Raw genomic sequence first — 19,999 nt, 5'->3', positions numbered from 1 at the left:
TCCTCCGGGACAGGGGCTGGAAGCCTCCGCCGCAGCAGGAGCTGCTGCCCAGGGACTCGGACCAGACGAAGGGGACTCCAGACCTGGGCAGAGCACCCGAGGCAAATGTGCAGAATTATTACCACTTGTTTGTTCCTCATGAACCGGCCTTTTATTATCAGTGTTCTTTAATGCTTCCTGCCATTAACCAACTGTCCATTACAGGCAAAAATTAAATATTTGGCTAAGAGTAAAAATAATTTCAAACTGCGTAATGGTCAAAACCACCAAAGTGGCTCCCGGGGCTGCTGGATGATGGATTGGCTGGGGCGGGGGCGGGGGGGGCCTGGGTGTGCTTCACCCATCTCCATCACACCAGGCACTCACTCCACACTGTGGGCAGGGGCTCTCGCTGGGCAGTTTCGCCTTCAGGGTGAAAAGATACTTGGCATGGAAGTAAAAGCCTGACCCTGGAGCCCCCCCAGGCCTGGGCTCAAACCAGGGCCCTGTCACCCCCGAGCTGGGTAACCCTGGGCAAGGCTCTTTCTTATTGGCTTGTGCCTTAGTTTCCAATTTGTAAAATGGGGGAATGATGACAAGGGGGTACTGCATAAAGGCTGATGGTTAACTAAGCTCCCCTTGGCCCAGTGCCTGACCCACAGCAAGGGCTGGAAAGGAGCCCTCACCTCTGCTGCTGTAGCTGCACTGGGGGAACAGGTGCTGTGGCAAGTCGGGACTCCAGGAGCAGCGCTCTTGCCCCTGTGTGTGCGGCTAGGAGGCCTGAGCCCAGAAGACAGCTCCTCTGCAGGCACAGGGGTCCACGGCAAGCTGGGCCCCTTCCATGCCACCTGGGGTTGACAGTCCCTGTGTGGGGTATTCAGAAGGGTGACGGCTCTTTGGCAGGGGAAGTCTCAAAGCCTTGAAATCCACTGGCGATCTAGCTGTGTGCCTTTCTCATCCCTGACACCCATTGTCACACCCTCCCACACTTCTCCCCACTGGTCTCGAGCATGCCCATTGGGGGATCCATCCGGGTCACCTGGCCCTAGGACCTCTTCCCGGGTTGGTGGCAAACATCCCTGTGTTGAGAGCCTGTGTGCACAGCTCATTCCTGGGGGGTAGGTGGGGGCCCCTTCTTGTTCTGCTCCTGCCAGAGTCACTGCAGGAAGTATCATGATCCCCTGGAGAAGGACGGTTAGGTTCTCCCTGCAGGGTTGTGGGATGGGGGGCTCGGAGGGTGTCTCAGCGGCCTGGGAGTCAGGCCTCAGGGGTCTGGGACCCAGCAGCCTTCCCTTCAGGGGTGAGCCTGGCCTGAGGGCAGGTGAGGCAGAGAGGAGGGCGGCTGAGGGACAGTGTCACTCAGTACAGCTCGGCAAGGCCATTCCTTTGAGGTGGGAAAGCAAGGTGGGCCTCCAGCTCCCGGCTCCAGTCAGGAGGGGAAGCGATGTGGTTGACAGGCAGGTGGGGGCTGTGTGGCCAGGTTAGGGGATCCTCTGGGCTGGGCTGTGGGACCCAGGAAATTTAACAAAAATCCCCCACCCCTGGACAAGCAGAGCAGGACTAACTCCATTTTGTGCTGCCCCCGCCACCTCCTGTATGACCCCACATGACCTGCTTATTGCTTAAGGCGCTGCCCCACCCTAGTCGAGCCGCTGGGCACACCCTAATCGGAAATCGGCTCAAAACAATGTAACCCTGCTTTGTGCCCCCCAAAACTGTGCTGATTCTGACCAAAGTAATAGGCCAGCTCAAGTGGATACTATAGGGTAAGGTGTAATTCAATCGGCCACCTGCGTGTGGACCGACAGGACTGTGCAACTTTCTGCGTATCCCATGGGCCACTGGCCCCTATAAAGCTGCTACGCCTCTTAGCCTTGGGGTCTAAGTCCCTGCTCCGCTGCGTCGGGTGCACTTGGACCCAAGCTCGAGCTTGTAAATAAACCCTCGTGGGTTTGCATCGGTGTCGGCTCCTCGGCGGTTTCTCGGATTCGCTATCTTGGGCACAACAGGGCCTGGGGGGTTGGATTCACATTTTCACTCCTGGCGGCCTCGTGGCGCACTGATAACCCATTGCCTGAAATGGCCTAACAGAGGAGGGGGGGCAACGCGGCTGGAGGGCCGGCCCCACAGCTGGGCCTCTGGGCTCCGTGCTCCTGGCTGCCGGCTGTGTGCCACCAGGTCCCTGGAAGTACCTCGCTGAGCTCCGGTTCTCTTTTCTAATACTAACAACCGTAGCAACAGCAATGACATTTGGACGGTATGTTCTGGGTCCAAGGGCCGGTTCTAAGGACACAGATCCATGTGTTCAAACATCTGCACCTGCGGGGGAGGCAGCCACGTTGCCACCCTCGTTGGACAGCTGACAAAACGGGCCTGGAGACGTGAGGTCACTTGCCCAGGTCACACAGCCAGAGCGTAGGAAGCCGGGCGGAGCCCAGGTGATCCCTCACCCTTGGCGGAGGGGCCGAGGAGGCGAGATTTCTAGAGACGCGTTAAGCTCTAACGTCCTCATGTTTCCACAGCCTGTTAATGATTTTTTAAGGGTCTGATCCTGGCTGCCTCCGGATGGCCACGAACCGACCACTGTGGGAGAGAGGTGCGGGGGGTGCAGCCCACTCCTTCCGAAAGCTGGACCTTCTCGGCTCCCCGGGGACACAGAGGAACAGTCAGGGCAGGCCAAGGCAATGACCCGAGTAGCCACAACTGGCCAGTGGCCCTGAAGCCCTTCCTCCCCTGTCGTCCTGCTGAAAGTGCCCCGGGGAAGCAGAGGAAGCCCCCCCAGGGTGGGGTCCGGGATGAGCACGCACTCAGCACGGGTGGGATTTCTAGGAGGGTGATGAGCGGCCCCGCAGGAAGGCCTGGGCCGTGGTCTGGCTGACTGTGACTCAGGGCGCCTGGGCAGTGAGGGCGGGGCAGCGGGAAGATTCTGGAAAGTCGGGGCGGGGCTAGCTTTGGGGGCTCTTGTGCTGACGGCAGGGGAGGAGCAGGAACCTTGGTTTGGCTGCAAGTCTTGTCAAAGCGTCAGAGCTGGGTCGGGGTTGGGGTGGGGGCCGGGGTGGCGGCGGCCAAGCCAGGGAGCAGTGGGATCGCTGGTCGCCGGGAGGGCGGTGGTGAGGAGCTCCCCAGCTGTCCTGGGGGGGGCCTGCAGCAGCCCGCCTGAATTTGCGTCCTGGCCGTGCCTCCGTGTCGCCGTGTGACTCCGGTGAACCCCTGTGTCTCAGTTTCTTTGCTTGTGAAATGCAGATATGAGGGGACCCGCCTCAAAGGGCGGTCGTGCCGTGTGCATGGATGACAGCGAAGCCCTTCACACACAGGACTCGTTCTCTAAGAATCTACTAGACATGGAGGCAGGCCTGTTGGGCTTGTGGCGCGTCAGCAGGAAGCACGGGGCCACCGCAGCTGGCTGGGCGGACACGTGGGGCAGGACAGGGCGGCGGCGAGGGGAGGACAGATGCCTCTGCTCCAGCAATTGGCGTGACTGGCGCAGCGCCCTCCCTGGAAGAGCCAACCAAAGGCACCTGTGAAGCTGGGAACTGTCGCAGTGGCAGCGCTGTGCCCCTCAGGGCTCGGGGCCTCTGCGGCTCGGGGCTGACCGCCGTTTCGGAGGCCGCCCGTGCAGCGGGCAAGGGGCAGCGACAGGCCTCGGCCCGGCTGCCCTGAGCAGTGCTAACTGTTGCATGGGGAGGGCAGGACGGACCGGACGTTAGTTCGCAGGCCAACCAAGGATGAGGAGGGGTGGGCCGGGGTCAGAGCAGGGTGGACCACGGTCCCTCCCACAGCGTGCCGCCAACCCCAGGGACGTGGGGCCGGAGTCCGGCTCTCCTGGACGTGTCGCGGGCCACACACTGCGCGAGCTCGCTTGGCACGCAGCTCGGGGTTACACCTGTCCCTCCAGACACCGCTGTCTCCTTCCATCATCCACTTTCCCTTATACTGACTGCCCCACCCCCCACCGCCCCATTCCCTCTGGCCTGTTCCAAAGGCTCCCGAACCAGGAGGAGCCACGTCTGTTGGGTCCCCACTGCTGTTGGGAAGGGCGACGAGTCATTAACACTATCCTGGTGATGACACCCAAGGGATTTTAGTGTCACGTGCCCAGACATGGGAGGACATGGGGTGACCCAGGTTTGCCTGGGAGGGAGGGTTAGCCTTTCTGTGCTAACAGTGCACCAGCCCAGGGAACACTCACCCCTGCTCCCCGTGCCCCTGCCCCTACCGCCCCAGTTAGAGACCAGGAGACCCAGTCCCCCCTGTCTGACCGTGAAGCAGTGGAGGCTCCAACGATCCGGTGGCCAGATCAAGCTCCTGCCATGACTTAGGGACGGGGATGGTCTACCCAGGCCCTGACTCCCAGCCCAGTGATCTTTCCACCACATTGTCATGAGGTGAGAAAGGCAGAGATGCTTCGGGGAGGGGCTTGCACCCAGCAGCACCCAGCTCTCCCCTGTTGCTGGAGGTCGAGTCAAGCAGGCGCAGCGACACCCTGCAAACTCCGCGTCAACCCATGGCCAAGCCCCCCACAGCCAGCACTGGAACGACGCGTCAAGGATCCTGGTCTGTGGCAATCTGACCCGACTTGGACTTCACCCGCCGAGAGAGGTCTGCACGGGGGCTAGGACCCTCATCCAATATCTTGCCTGAGGCCGAACGTCTGCGGCCACTGTCCATCCACCAGCTGCTGCTCAATGACCCAGGCCCGAGCCCTCTGAACAAAGGCCCAGTCTGGACTCTGGGAACCGACATTTCTTTCTGTGTCAAACGACACACTGATCCTAGTCTCTCTTGGGTCTGTCTCACAGGTTAATTTCTGGGCCACGGCCGCGAGGCCTGTGCTGGGGGAGGAGCTCCAAGGCTGGCAGGACCAGAACAGAGGCCCAAGATGCCAGGAGGACAAAGTCTGAACCCCAGGGCGGACTGGCTACCTCCCTGTCCTCAGTGTTTACCAAGGATCTACTATCTGCCGGGCCCTGGGATGTGGCCGGGAGTAATGGGATAGCCCTGTTGTCATGGAGCTCATCTTCTAGTGGGGAGAAAGACACAGGAAGTACAAGAAATGCATCCTGCACAACACAAAGATGTGTTAAGTTCTATGGAGGCCATGAAGCCAGGAAGGGGGACTAGGAGTGCTGGTGTGGGATGGGAGCATCTATGCGAGACCGTTGTACCAGGTCAGGTCTCACCAAAATGGTGCCACGAAGCAAAGAGGTGGGGGAGGAGTCCTGTAAGTATCCAGGGGGGCGGAGAGTAATCCAGGTACAGCAAGTGCAAAGGCCTGAGGTAGGAGCTTGCCGGCATGCTCGAAGCCCCCAAGAAGGTTGTGGGGCAGCTGGAGGGCAGAGTGTGAGGGGGACGATAGATGATGAGGTCAGGTGTCATGGGAACCAGGTCATCTGGGGCCTTGCAGACCCCACTCAAAGGGGTTTGGCCTTCACGTTAAGTAAAACAGGGGAACTACTGAAGGATTCTCAGTAAAGAAATGCCATTTGAAAAGACAATTTGGGAGACCAAGGAGGTTATAAGAACAAACCAGACGAGAGCCAGTGGTGTCCTGGGCCACAGGGGCAGGTGGATTTTGGATTTTGGATTTTGAAGGTAGGGGTGGCCGGAATTGTGGATGCGCTAGATGTGGGTCGGAGGCAGGGAGCAGCCAAGGGTGTCTCCAAAGCATTTGGTCTCAGGAGCTGCAAGAATGGAGCTGTGTTGCCTGAGCCAGGGGGGCCACAGGGAGGGCAGAGGTCCAGTCACGATGCCAAGGAGGCTAGAGGATCAGGGGCCCCCAGGAGCTCCCTTAGGCACAGCAAAAAGGTTCCCTTTTATTTTAGTTAGGTTTTTATTTGTGATCACGTAAAACATTTACACAGTTCCCAAGTCAAGTCTGCAAAATGAGGAAACTTCCTATTTCTCTCCTCATTTTTGCCTCTGTAAACAACCACTTTATTAGTTTTATGGTTCATTCATCCATTCAGCATCTTTAATCTGCGTGAAGACGAACGTATACTCCTATCTGCCTTTTCAGGGAGGAACAGCAGCGTACTATGTATACTTCTCCTACTTTGCTTTTTTCCTGGTTACTATTATTTAAAGTCTCTCCTTTCTGCTTTTTATTTTTAGGAGGGTGTTCTCCCCGCCATTTGTATTGATTTTTTTAAAGAAATGTCTATACCGTGGTGGTTTAATCCTTGCAAGCGCCAGCTCTCTGGATAAGAGGCAAACAGTGCCTAGGGGTCCGTGTGAACAGTCTACAAGAGAATGGGTTATTCTGTGGTTTCTCCCTATCTTGAATTTCCAGAACTCCCTGATTTCTGAGACAGGCTGAGTGGGGCCTTGTCTGCTAGAAGTCTCAGGGCAGGACCTGGGGACTCCAGTCAAGAGTTTGACCTTGAGGGAGCCCTGTTCTTGCTGCCAAATGAGGAGTCTGGACAAGATGTTCTCTATGGGCCTCGGAGTGGACGCTCTGGCTCTCCAAGAACATGGGCGGAGGCTGACCCGAACCTGTTCCGGGCAGAGTGACCTCAGGGGAAGGCGATGAGGACAAGAGTATCATCATGTGACGGCCTTAGCCCCATAACTGGCTTGTCTGCACAGGGCAAAGGGCTGCCAGGTGACATGAAGCAGGGGCTGGGTCACGGAGACCAAGCTGTGAGCAGGAGGTAGGAGCGTGCTCACAAGGTAGGGGCTCAGTGCAAGAAGCCAGCTGGGCCGTACAGATGCAGGGAGTTCATGGGCGCCAGGATCTGAGCAGAACAGCATGTAACTGGGCCACCGGGCAGGATGGCAGAAGGCCGAGTGCCCCCCCAGGGATGCTGAGGCCGAGTCCCCACAGTGGACCCTCCTGACGGGAGGCTCCTGCCCTCTTCCTGCCTGAGGCTGGGCCACCATCACCATTTGCAGGGGTGCTGTCTGGAGCCTGGGACTGGTGGGGGCGGCTCACGGGCCGCGGCGGTGCAGATCCAGAAAGTTCCCAGACCAATAGCATTGCTTTTATTCTCCCTTCCATGGAGAAGACTTCAGATCTGGAGCCACCCATCCTTTATGTGTCTCCTTCTCCCCCCCATACTACCAAACGCCACGCGCACATGTGAAGGCAAGAAGCCAGAAAATAAATATGCCAAAAGGAAAAATCGCTGGAAAGAAATAGAAAGAGCAAAACTGCGCCGTCCCAAAGCGGCAGCCTGGGTGGGGCTTCCCAGTAAGCCGTGCTCACACGCTCAGGCTAAGCACGTTCTCCCAGCTTTCATCCTCAGCTCTGACTGCCGCTCACTGCAGCTAGAGGCAGGGAGGGCCCGGGACCCGGGGGATGCCCTGGGGTCTGCTGAGGGGCCCCCTGGAGTGTGCGGAGGTCAGGAGGGCCACTGGCTGCAGAGCCTGGAGCGGCACCAGCACTCATCCCATGCCCGTCAGCTTTCCAGACCCAGATGCCAGATCCACAATCACCAGGCTCACTGACCACAGCCCGTGGGGCCATGCGGAGGGGACCACGGAGACGAACCCGCTGTCTGCACTGACCGGGGCTTGACTTTTGGAAGCAACGCAAGGAGGCCTGAATGCTCCCACCCGGGGCCAGCTCAGTAATTACAGGTTTCCCTAACAGTCCGGGAAGAGGTGGTTGCCGCCGCGGAGAAGCGGGCGAAAGGCTTCGTGGCGATCGTTCCCAGGCCTGAGTCCCTCATAACCACCGGACCGCCCCGGTGCGCCCTTTCCAACTCCTCCTCTTCCTCCGACATACAGCAGCCCAGCCCTCCCCCTGGGATCGTCCCTTGCCCCCCCACGGCACCCATGAGGTACAGCCTGTTCTGGCCCCAGAGCCCTGGGCCGGCACTCCTGGGGAGGACGGCAGGTGGAATGGGAGCACCTGCCCCCACTGAGCAGACCTAAGTGTCCCTGGCAGACATTCTCAGTATGACCCATCTCGGTGGGGGAGCTTAAGCCCCAGCTGGCATCTGCACACCTAAGCCCAAAAGGATGGGAGTTGGGCTCTGGGGCCCTTGGACGCTGGGAGACGGTCTGTGCCCGGCCGTCGCCTGTCAACACCTCTCTTCCAGCTCCCAGTCTCTTCCCCTTCCTCTCTCCACCGTGGAGCCCGTCCTTGGCACCACCCTCTGCGTGCCTCAGGCCTTCCAACCGCGTGCGACAGTGCTGCCTTCTGTCCTAGACTCACTGCCTGGACAAGTGTATGCAACACATCACAGAGGCCGCTGGGCCTTGGTGCACGGTGTCTGTGCCCTGTGCTGGCTTTCCGGGCTCTCCGTGGGGGCCTGCCGCCTCGACCTGCGCTCTCCACTTGGGCCGAGTCCTCCATCGTGAGGCCGCCTCCGCCTGCCGTCCCTGAACACCAGCCCAGGTGGTCCCATCAGGACCTTCGCCTTGGCTCAGTCACCTACGGGGATGTACTTCCTTCTGCCCGGCCCTGCTGGAGGGACTGATCGCGTTGCACCTCCTCCAGGAAGGCTTTGTGGCTGCTGCCGGAAACCCCAGAAATCTTTCCCTTTTCTGAAGTCCCAGGGCCCACGGCCTGCATCGTGCACTACTAGACACACGTGCGCGTGCACACACACACATACCTGCACATACAAGCATACCACACACACGCACATACAGACAATCACATTACAAAGTGAATTGTTCAACATATTTTTTTTTTAAGTAATCTGTACGCCCAACACCGGATGCAAACTCATGACCCAAGATCAAGAGTTGCAGGTTCGGCTGACTGAGCTGGCTGCCGGTCTCTATCTGCCACTGTCCAGCGCATCTTCATCTTCTGCCTCTAACTAGACCGTATGCGCAGATGCCTGGTACCAACACAGGCCTGCAAGAAGCGCCGGACAGACTCTCCCTTCCTCGCCAAAGCCCTCTTTTCTGGTCCCACTCATCTCCCTGGCGGGGGATGTTGATGACTCCCACCCCCCGGGATCACGGGGTGCATGAGGCCAGCACTGCCAATGCTTCCACCTCAGAAAGGAAACTTTTCTGTGCCCTAGAAAGCTGCCCTGATGAGAAACAGGAGATAAATGAGTCCTGGGATTGGAATAACTTTAATGTAGCTAAGCTGACATCATCTCTTTGACCACAGCCATGCTCCAGGGGGGCAGCCCTGACCTATTTCTGTGGGAGGTCATCGCCAAGAGAAGGAGAAACCTTGAAGGTCTCCGCACCTGCCGGCCTTGGGGACAGGGAATGGGGTCTCCAGCCTCCCTTTTAGCCTCACCTAGCCCACGCTGGACTTGAGCTGGGGGCTCATGGAGCAGCCTCTGTGGAATCTGAAGAAACTAAAATCCCCAGTGACCTTGCTGAGACCTGACCCTGCCTTGTGGAGACGGTTGGCTCTCTCTCCAAATATCCCTTTTAGTGGATCCCAAATGCCATCCACCTCTGTCAGAGTTAAGGTCACTGCTAAGGCACAGAGAGGTCTTAAGATGGGAAGTAGCGGGGGCGCCTGGGTGGCTGAGTCTGTTAAGCGTCTGCCTTTGGCTCAGGTCATGATCTCTAGGTCCTGGGGTCGAATCTTGTGTCTGGCTCCAACCCCAAGGGGGCATCTGCTTGAGATTCTCTCTCTCCTTCTCCCTCTGCCCCTTTCCCCCCGCGTTCTCTCTCTTTTCTCTCAAATAAATAAAATCTTAAAAAAAAAAAAAAAAGGATGAGAAGTAGGCCTTTACCCAGGAGAAGCTTCTCTCTGACACCCAGCCCTGGGAGACATGGAGAAGGGCTGGGCTGGTTGTGATTTCTGAGGGGCAGGGGCTGGAGGGGGGGTTGGGCCAACCACCCTGAGGTGGGCTGAGCACCCGCTGGCTTGGCTTGGCACCCAAGGAGACTTCTTTCACCAGCTGCATTGTAAATACCCACCTGGAAGGACTTCCCCGGGCTGCTATGCCCCCTCCCCGGCAGTCAGAGGCTCCTGGTTCTTCCACCTGACCGCAGGCGCTCCCGGGGCGTGGGCAGGGCTCCCACGGCCTCAGAGAGCCCTTCCCCTAACCCTGCGCTCCGCAGACTCCCCCAGGAGGGTGGCTGGCCAAGAGCCCGGTTGCTCCTGTTCAACCACTGAGGCTGGGGGCAAGGATGGGATCTGAGGGATTTAATGGGGGCGCCACTCCCCAGATAGGTGGGCGGGACTAAAGCACAGCGTTAGGCTACCAAGCTGAGGCTTCAATACGACCCCTATCCTGTTGCCAACTTCCCTTATCTGCAAGCCCCCCGTCTTGACGGACTCAGGCCTGAGAAGGTGTCCGAGGGTCTTGGGATGCCACCTCCCCCAGGAGGGCAGCTACCCCCTTGCAGGGAACACAGGAAACGTGGATTTGTGACCCAAATAGGCATTTGCACGAATGATGGATGCGCAGGCAGCCAAGTCCCAGCACCTCTCCAAATAATCTTCATTCATGCTACGGTGATTAACATGGTCAACGTGCAGATGGAAAATCTAGGGCAAGTCCACCGTGCCTCTCCTGAGGGTACGCAGAAGACTAACACCCCCAGGCGGCTGCTCGTGTGAGCCAGGACCTCCTCTTGGCTGCACTCGAGATGGACACGCAGGCAGGGTACTGGGCAGGCCTGTTCCTTGGGGCGTGCCTGGTGTGCAGGGCGCCCAAGGGACAGCATAGGCTGGCAGGGCCATACTGGTCTGCAGAAGAGGCATTGCTGTGACCCAGAGGAACTCCAGATGGTGAACGAGAAGACTTGCGCCCAGAAGGGGCTGATCAGCAAGGGGTCACCAAGAGCAAGACACCCCTCTTTGCCCTAAGATGCTTGGGGCTATGACATTAGCTATTGGCTGTGGGCTTTGCAAAGAGGCTCAGCTGCAGGAGTGGGGGGGCAGACGTCTTTGCAGCAGGCTTCTATGGGGGGTGGTGGGGAGGATGCTGGAGGCCTTGGCTGTGCATGGGCCTGGGCTAGCCAGCCCTGTTGCTGAGGAAGCCCTGTCCTGCCTGTGCCACCCCACAGGCTGTCCTTCCTCTCCTTCCCCCTCCACCTTCTCAGGCCTAAAAAATTTCAGGGAAGCAGGGGACCCGTGATGTCTATTTTTCCTATAGCTTTCTAAGTTCTGTGGCTGCCCATCAGGCGTCACTGGCTGCTCCCAGGTCCCCCGCAGCCTGAGGTCTCCCATCGCAGCATTTTGGCAAAGATCTCCTGCAGCCTCCAAATGCATCCTTGGGGACCTCCATCCACTCTAGGGCAGAGGGGTGGGAGGCTGATGAGACTGAGCTCAAGCAACTCGCTGGCACGGTAGCCTGAGATGTGCACCTGTCACATCCAGTGCTGTGTTCAAGGCTAGAGCATGCTGGGGACTGGGGCAAGACCACCTGGTGCCCCCAGGACCTCTCTTCTGGCTTTCCTGCCACCTCTGGCCTGGGCCGGGACCCTGGGCGGGCACTCATTCTCAGCAGGGAGGAGGGAAGGGCGACATGAGCTCTAGCCACAGAGGCCTGGGTTTGTCCCAAGAGACATTTGAGAGCAGAGTGCGAACCATGACTCGTTGGCTGCGCCTTGGTCTCAGCTGTATGACAGAGACTCGTTTTCTTCTCTTCGGGCTTCGTGGAGGATTTGTGATAATCTAGATGAGAGATTTGCAAACTACCGCCTGTGGGGCAAATCCCCCACCATCTGTTCTGGCGAATGAAGTTTGTTTTACTATTGGTTCTTTACGGGATACATTCACTGACCCCTGACCCAGACAGGATGCCCATGGCAGGAGGCATTCCAGAAGGAGCAGCTTCAGTGACGACTTTACAGTAGTGGGGACAAAGGGACAGTGCGGGGGGTGGGGATGGATGGGGGAACTGTCGGGATTCTGGCCCCAACCTGATCAAACTAAGGAGACCTTCTTCTATTGGTTTATATGCTTTGTTTTCATGACTCAGCTTCTCTCCCAGTTCCCAAGGATGTGCCCTGGGTCACCCCACCCAAGGTGGGTCTGCGTGCACCTGTCAGTGATGCCCCCCACCCCTTCAGCTCTCGAGGGTCCTGTTGGCCCACAGAGAGGGTCTGAAGGCCATTCCTCAGGGCATCATTCTGTGCCTCCAGCCGTGCTTCAGCACCCCGGAGGGCAGGCAGCGGTCCTCGTTCCCAGAGCCGGCCTCAAGAGCGCCAACCCCTGCTGACCCCCGCGGCCATCTGTGCTCAGGGAACACCTCCTTCTCTTTCTCTGCTTCTTCCTTCTGCTCTTTAGGCCTCTTCCCTCTGCCCGGACCCTCGAACGGCTCTTACCTCAGCCTTCTCCCGTCCCCCAGCCACTGTGTGCCTGGCTCTCTGGGGCCCCGGGAGGGGGCCTTCTGCAAGGATGGAGATGCTCTCTCTCTGCCCTGGCCCACATGGTCACCATCAGCGCGTGTAGCTAGTGAGCACTTGAAAAGTGGCCTCTGTGACCGAAGAACAAGTTTTGACTTTACTTTGTTTTAATGAAACCTAAATAGCCACCGCAGCTATACCGTACTGGGGAGCGCAGCTCTGGGCAAAGAGGGCTCTATCACCACGTCATGCCATGACCCCATCAGGAGCCAGGGCCTCCTGAAGGCCCTCTGACGGAGGAGAGCCCGCAGACGGGAAGGGACAGACTACAGAGGCTCCTCTCTTGGCCTTCACCAGGGTTCCCTCGCAACTTTTTCTCATACCCACCCAGACGCTTCCAGTTCTGACGGATGCCTGTCCTCTCGCCACTATTCTGAACCCCTATGGTATCTGGTCATCCATCCCAGGTGGGACAGCCCTTACCCAAGACAGGCAGACAATCCAAATCACTTTTGATTCTGGAGTGGGGATAGAAGAAGTGCGGGTCCCCCCCGGTAGAGCCAAAGGCACAGAATCCTGTGGAAGAGCGTCTGCATATTCTTACCCAGTCCTGCAAGGTCTTGAGGAGGCCGTGTGGCCTCTCCTAGGCTCCCCAACACGATTCTTGCAATGAGGCCACTTACATGGGTCTTATCTGCTTCCCAGGCCTGCTTCGGGGATGCTCGGAGGGACAGTGCAGGAGACTTCTCTACTTGCAATGATCAAGCCATGATCTCAGGATTGTGAGAATGAGCCCCACGTTGGGCTGTGTGCTCAGCGCAGCGTTTGCTTGAGACTCTCTCTCCCTCTGCCCCTTGCCCTGCTCCTGCTCCCTGCCTCTTTGAATAAATAAATCAGTAAATAATAAAAAATAAAAAAAAAATCTTTAAAAAATAGACTTGTATTCTTTTCTCTCCTACACAAGGCAGCCTTCCCTGTCAGTGTCTGACAGATTCAAGTACTTCAGTATGCATCTAATTAAAGTCCAACCTTTTATGATCACCGAGATTATAGAGTTCAAGGGAAAATAAGCAGATGTCTGAGTGTGAGTGTACGAGTGTGTATCTCGGAATGTTCTCTTTTCCTGGAACTACCTGCTGGACCCCCGGAGGATACGTATGTTCCAAAGCTCAGACAATAGCATCCTCTGGCTTGACACCTTCCCCAAGTAGGAAATACTCTCACCCATGTTCCACTGTACAGAGGAGCCATGGACAGGACATTCTTTCTTTTCTTTTCTTTTTTAAAGATTTTATTTATTTATTCATAAGAGACACACACACACACACACACACACACACACAGAGATGCAGGCAGAGGGAGAAGCAGGCTCCATGCAGGGAGCCCGATGTGGGACTTGATCCCAGGACCCCGGGGTCATGCCCTGGGCTGAAGGCAGATGCTCAACTGCTGAGCCACCCAGGCGCCTGGACAGGGCATTCTTAATAAGATTTGAGGTTGAACCAGAAAAGAGACAACACAAAACACTGCAAGCCATTCAAAGCTCTTGGTGGATTTTAGTAGGTCATTTAAAGTGGGAGATGGGGGTGGGGGACAGCAGTGGCACAGAAAGGAATGAGAAACAGACACAAACAGCTGCCAATGTTTCCTGTCTGTGGGGACTCATGCGCTTGTCTAGCCCCCTCCTGCACTGTACCAGGGGCAATGTGTACGACCAACCGAATATGGTGGAAGGGATGCTATGTCATTTTTGGGATTAGGTTGTAAAAGCATGACAGCTTCTCTTTCCATCTCTCTCTCAGATCACTCATCCTATCATGAGCACCCTACAGAGAGGCCCACATTGCAAGGAAATGAAGCTTCCGGCCAACAGCCAGCGAGGAACTACAGCTTGCCAACAACCACGTCAGTGAGCTTGGAAGAGGACCCTCTGGCCCATCCAAATCAAGCTTTCAGACGATCACAATTCTTGCCCACAGCTTGACCATGATCTCAAGAGGGACTCTGAGCCAGAACCACACCCAGTGAAACTGCTCCTGGATTCCTGACCCTGGAAAATCATGTGAGATCATAAATGTTTGTTGTTTTAAAGCTCTGCATGTTGGAGCAGTTTGTTACACAGCAGTAGATAACCAATACAAACGTCCAGGCCAAGCTCCGTTTCCAGTGCGCGATCCTCGGAAATGGTAATTGCCAGGATCCCTGGAGCAGTCATGCACACACACAACCGTGCACAGACGTGTGCCCTACAGCCTCACACACGGGCAGGAGGTCCTCGTGCGGTGTAGCCCCTTGACACTGCTCCTGTTTTCTGAGCTTCATCTCATTCAAACCACAGAACAGTCTTAGAACATAGATGCCCTATGTTATCGAGGTGCAGACATGCCTTTGAGGCTCCCTATCTAGCAACCAGACCCAAACCCAGTCTGGAGCAGTCTGAACACTCGAGGGGCCACCTACACATTTGGCTGCAGTGCCTCACATTATGTGACGTCCACAAGGTGACGGTAGGGGCACAAGGGATGTTTGCCTAAAGTGGGGTGGTTTTAGGCTTTTAGGAGCTAAAAATTTCGTCTTCAGAAAATACAACCCATCCTCCCTCCCTCCGTCTCTCCCACCTGCCCATCCCTGTACTGGTTTCTCAGTGTGCCAGAAACTCAGCACCAGATCATGCTCTTAACTCAGACAAAATGCAAAGTGGCCTGCCCTGGTTACCCATTTAGGCCAGACGGACCACGGACAGCCCGGTTCATTAGACGGGATGCAAGAGCAGTAAATCTGGGTAACGGGCACCACTTGGGAATAGAGGGAGTGGATGAAGAGGTGGAGCTGGTTTCCCCGAGTCGTGTCAGAAGAAGCACCACAGTAAACAAGACACTAGTGCTCCAGCCAGGAAAGGGTGCCCCACACGCCCTACCTACTGTCCTGGGGTAGGACGGGGTTGCAGGGTGGGGACTGTGAGGGGAGGGGAGCCGGCCTTCCTGGGCCCTGTCCAGAGACACCCCAGCAATCGGCTCCTTACCCTAGCCTGACTGAGCATCTCCAAACTCCCAGAACATCAGGGCAAAGTCAGGATTCCGCCCTCCGCCTGTCCTGCCCTGCTCCCCACTCCCCTCACTGAGCCACGGCTGCAGCTCATGGCTCAGAGGCACCAGGTTTCCTGCCCAAGGTGACAAGCCTGTGCCATCTGCTCCTTGACGCACTGAGCCAGTCTGGAACACATTCACTGTGGCCGCTGAGCCACCAGACCAACATACCCGCAACCCCACAGCGTACTCTCTTCCTTCTCAAAACATTCCTCAGCTTTGTTTTGGGTCCACACGCACCTTCCTGGAGTTCAGTGCCAGCCTGACAAACGGAAAGCCTGAAATAAGCTGCAAACCAGAGTGAAGACAGCTTGAGGGCTGGCGTACCCCTGAGGGAGGGGGTGACTGTGGCTAACGCAAACCCCGGGAGGTGGCTCAGGATGCGGGGGCTCGCCCTCCCCCACACAACCGAACCTGAGTCCTGCACGTTCTGGGGCCTCCCACCTGCCCCCCAATCCCTCAGCTGCTGCACCTGCTCCAGGGGAGCCAGGGGACCAGAGTGCGCCAGGCCTCACTCTGTGGGGAAAGTCAGGGAAGAGGATTAGAGAGGCCTAAAAGGACCTTTGGCAAGGTGGATCGTGCTGCAGGTGGACACTGTAAAATAGGAGAGAGCCCCCGAGGGTGAAAGTCGGGTGGAGGGGTCCTGCGCAGGGAGCACAGGGGCAGCGGCGGGAAAGAGGTGCAGGAGGGGAGGGAGGGCAGGCCAGAGGGCAGGGGGCGTGCCTCCAGGGAGCTCAGCAGGGAGGGCCCGCGGGGGGCGGGGGGCCGCTGGTGGGGGGCTCTGAAGGCCCATGACTGAGGTTACGCGCCCCATCAGCAACCTCACTGCTCTGTGCAAGTTACTTTCCTCATTTGTAAAACGGAAATAAACACTCTTTCCGGCAGCTGCGTGTGGGGAAGCTTCTCAGTAACTCGGCCCCAAACCACTGCGGTGTTATGTCCTGGGGCCTGTAAGTTTTAAGCTCCCCTCAGAGCTGTAGGTAAGTGTGAGTGTCCCACCTACAACAGACCTACAGAGCTGGCCAGGCTGTGCCTGTCTGTCTGTCTGCCTCTCCGTCTGTCTGTTCAGGTCCATCCGTTCTGCATTTCCAAGGGCACCAAGCTGCCTGCAGGTGCCACCTGAGAGATGACCCCTGGGCATGCAGAGGACAGGGGACAGGTCTGCGTTCACAGGCATCACCTCCGAGGACCCAGGGGCCTGTCATCTTGAGTTATTTTAATTCTGCTCGATGATGTCTTGCCTAATCGAGCCCCTGCATCACTTCTGGAAACCAGGCCCCCCGCCCCCCTCCAAAATACTCCAAACCATAATAGAGGCCACCTTGGCTTCCCCAAAACACACGCATTGGAATAAATGACTAAAATTAAATTACTAGGGAAGAATCAGAAATAACTCTTGGAGCTCAGGGTAGACGCTGATCAGGCAGGAAGGCTCCTTGGTATTTTTAAAACCTGTGCTCCCATCCCTGCTGGGAAACCTTGGGGAGTGTGTCCCGGGCTCTCCCCCTGGGACTGGGGGAGCTGGAGGAGGTGCTCCAGCCAGACGGCCCTGCCCCGAGAGCTGCCCACCATTCTAGAACTCATACCACCCCTCCTCCCGCTTTTTCTCACCGGGTGGGGCCCCCGCGACCTGGGCTCCCCCAGGGACCTGCTAAATGTGCCCACGCGTGAGTCATCTGAAGCGGGAAGGGCTCTCCGGGGCGTAGCTGAGCCGTAGCTTGGGGGGGCAGGAGGCGGAAGGTGAGTGGCCCTGTCGGGTCTGAAAGCTCGCCCTTGACTCGTTCCTTTGAATTCCGCACCAGCTCTCCACTGGGTCCCCCTGAACACAGCAGCCCCACGCTCTTCCCTGCCCTGGCGCAGGCCATTAGGGGATGGATCTTAGAAGCAGCGAAGGAGCCAAAGAGGGAGGCGGAGCATGTGGAGGACAGGACAGGCCCCCCCGCAGAGCGCTGCCTGGGGACGGGGCTCTGAAGCCCCCCACCCCTTGGCTCCTTCACCGCCCTGGGGGAGTCTCATTTCCCACCTGCAAAATGCACACAGACACAGACTCTCCTTTCTAAGGTTGTTGGTAAGATGACAGGAGCTGATACTTGGGAAAGGGCTTGCTGAACATGGTGAGCATTCTGCAAGTCCTGAGCGACTTCTGGGGGACTGGAGGTGGGCTGGGCTCGCCTGTGGGCCCGACAAGGAAGGCCCTAGGACCAGTGGGATGTACCGCCTGCCCTCTGAGGAAGGTGGTCCCAGGTAGCGTCCCATCTCAGGCAGCCAGAGAGCTGGGAGTAGGGAGACTCAGCCGGGCACGCGGGGTGCCCCAGGGTGCAGACCTACACCAGATTTGGTCCACAAAGGAGCAGCAGATATGGCCTATCTTTCTGGACCTTTCTGGAGAGGGCACATGGGCTGGATGAAGATACCAGGGGTACTGGTTATTGGCTCTGAAAGCCCCAGCTGGCCTCTGGGACTTCGTGCATACCTGCCATCAATGGTATTTGACGGCGGCCTTGCAGGCTGCATGTCAGTGTCCCTGAGCTAGCAAGGAGAATGGGCCTGGCGAGGGCCCTTGGCTCCTCAAGATCCCCTGCCTGGTGAGGGGCGACCTCGTCCTGAAGCCAAGTGAGGCTGGTACAGGCCCTGGGCTGCCCACCGTGCACACTGCCCCCGGGCAAGGCTGTGTAAAGTTGGGGCCCAAGGCCCTCAGTTGTGTCTGTTTCCAGATGCTCCAGCGAGGGAGGAAGGGCTAGGGGGTAACATTTCTGAGCCAGCTCCCAAGAGCCCAAAATGGCAGAAACTGGGAGACAGAGGAGACTGTGTGCCACCTCGGGTGGCTGTTGCATGGGGTCTCCCTCTCCTGTCCCAGGCACAGATCCCGTGAAGACACTCTTCCTCTGTCTCAGCCACTTTTCTAGCCAGCAAGCTTCCCGCCCCCTCCGGCCTCTGGGTGTAGGCCCTCAGTTTCCACTTCTGTTAGCTCTCTTGCCTCCGGGTCTCTCTCCTTTGCCATCTAGGGTCTATGGGGTCTGAATAAATCCTAATGGCTGGAAAAATAGGAAGACAGCAAAGAAGGGCAATGTTCAGCTTCCCAGCCGGGAGATGCCCACTGCCAGGGTGGGCAGGCCCGGCACCCGGGAGCTCGGCCAAAATGCACAAATGGCCCTCCCACAGATGTGGGCCCAGGCCCAGGGGACATGCTGGTCCCTCCCTGGGAGAGGGGCCTGGGGCCTTGTCTGCTTTCCCACGAAGTGTGATGCAGAGGGCAGATCCTGAGCTGGGAGCGTGTGCCAGGATAGCAGGGTGAGAAGGGGCATCCAGGGAAGGCGCACCAGTCAGAGGGGGGGCCCGGCCCGGCTTGCCCTGCCCAGCCCAGGCATTGTCCCCAGGACCACAGCACAGAGGCCGGGGGCTGCTCCAGGCCCACGAGGGCTGGAATTTCACGTCAGTTGGACACAGACGTGGACATGTGGCTTCAAGAAATGAGCTGTTCTTCTTTCCAAGAGTGCCTGCTTGGGGGTGGGCGTGGGGGAGGGAGGAGAAGGAGCCTAAAAATAATTCCTATCTGACTCATTTTGCTTAGAATCTGACAGGGCTGCCTGCCAGGTGGGGGTGTGCCTGCCCCATTTTCTTATCTATCTTTAGCAGGGACTTAATGAGGGCAATTTCCTTGCTGGGATAGAAAGACAAACCTCAGGCAACGGCGGCGAGATCCGTCTTGCTGTCCCCTGGGCTCATCATGACAGGGTGGCAATGAGGGCTGAGCGGTCTGGGGGCAGGGGGGGTTCAGGGATGGCGTTATCTCAGGATGGGGCAAAGGACACAGAGGTCTGTCCCATCAGGGAAACCCAAGCTGGGTGGCGACCAGGACAGGGAGGGTCTCCTGCTCCTCCCTGCTCTTGCCCCCAGCTCGGCCACTGCAGCACAAACCAGATGGATTCCTAGGCCTGAAATCCAATCACTCACAACATATTCCTTTACCTTGAGCACCTACCTCTCCGCCCCGTCTTACAGACCAAGCACAGTGGGTTCCCTGTTCACCGTAGTCAAGGTCTACAGTCCCGCAAACACCGAATTAGGAAATACTGAACAGTTGCTCCCAGGCAAAATCCAGGGTCAGGTTTCTGCAAGCCGCTGGTCACTACACTGTCCCCATTTGGTTAAATACATAAACCTTATATTACGTGTTTCTGCCTAAAGACACCTTACTTAATAGATAGTGTTGATTCACTAATGGTGATGCATGGTCAACAGTCGGTCGATCACGAAAATACATCACAGGTAGGGTGACCATATGTAACTTGTGCCTCAATGATACGTATCTGACACACACCTTTTTCTCCAGGAGGCACATCACAGCCCTCATGCCCTTACGAACAGTAGACGGAGCCTCAGAGCTACGCTGGGGGGCACTTGAACCGACAAACTGACTCGCACAAAGCACACATGCACTCGTGAGCATCATCGCACTGAACCTTCGTGAGCAGGATGCCTGTTTGCAGTACAAGGGCTGAAGCACAAAAGTAGAGCATGTCCTTGCATGGCCTCGGCTGGGCACGTGCGTGTCGGGCAAGTCTGATTTCTTACCGCCCTGTGCATGTCCGTGAATGACCTTGAAAGGGCTGTGAATACTGCTTTCGGGGGTCATGCACACATTTTACCGTGTCGGCAAACTTGCAAATATGGAATCCACGAGCAGTGAGGACTGAGTCTACTTCCAGAAG

At 57.4% G+C, this 19,999-nt stretch overlaps 1 protein-coding gene across 7 annotated transcripts in view; it reads right to left on the bottom strand.

Moving 5' to 3' along the window:
- Positions 1–19,999, bottom strand: part of CTIF (cap binding complex dependent translation initiation factor) — a 281,791-nt gene that overhangs the window by 107,187 nt on the left and 154,605 nt on the right. The window lies entirely within an intron of this gene.

Source organism: Canis lupus, chromosome 6 (genome assembly GCF_048164855.1).
Source record: "Canis lupus baileyi chromosome 6, mCanLup2.hap1, whole genome shotgun sequence".
Classification (NCBI taxonomy): Eukaryota; Metazoa; Chordata; class Mammalia; order Carnivora; family Canidae; genus Canis; species Canis lupus.
Note: the sequence above shows the minus strand (reverse complement) of the source record. Positions and strands in the feature narration are given on the sequence as shown.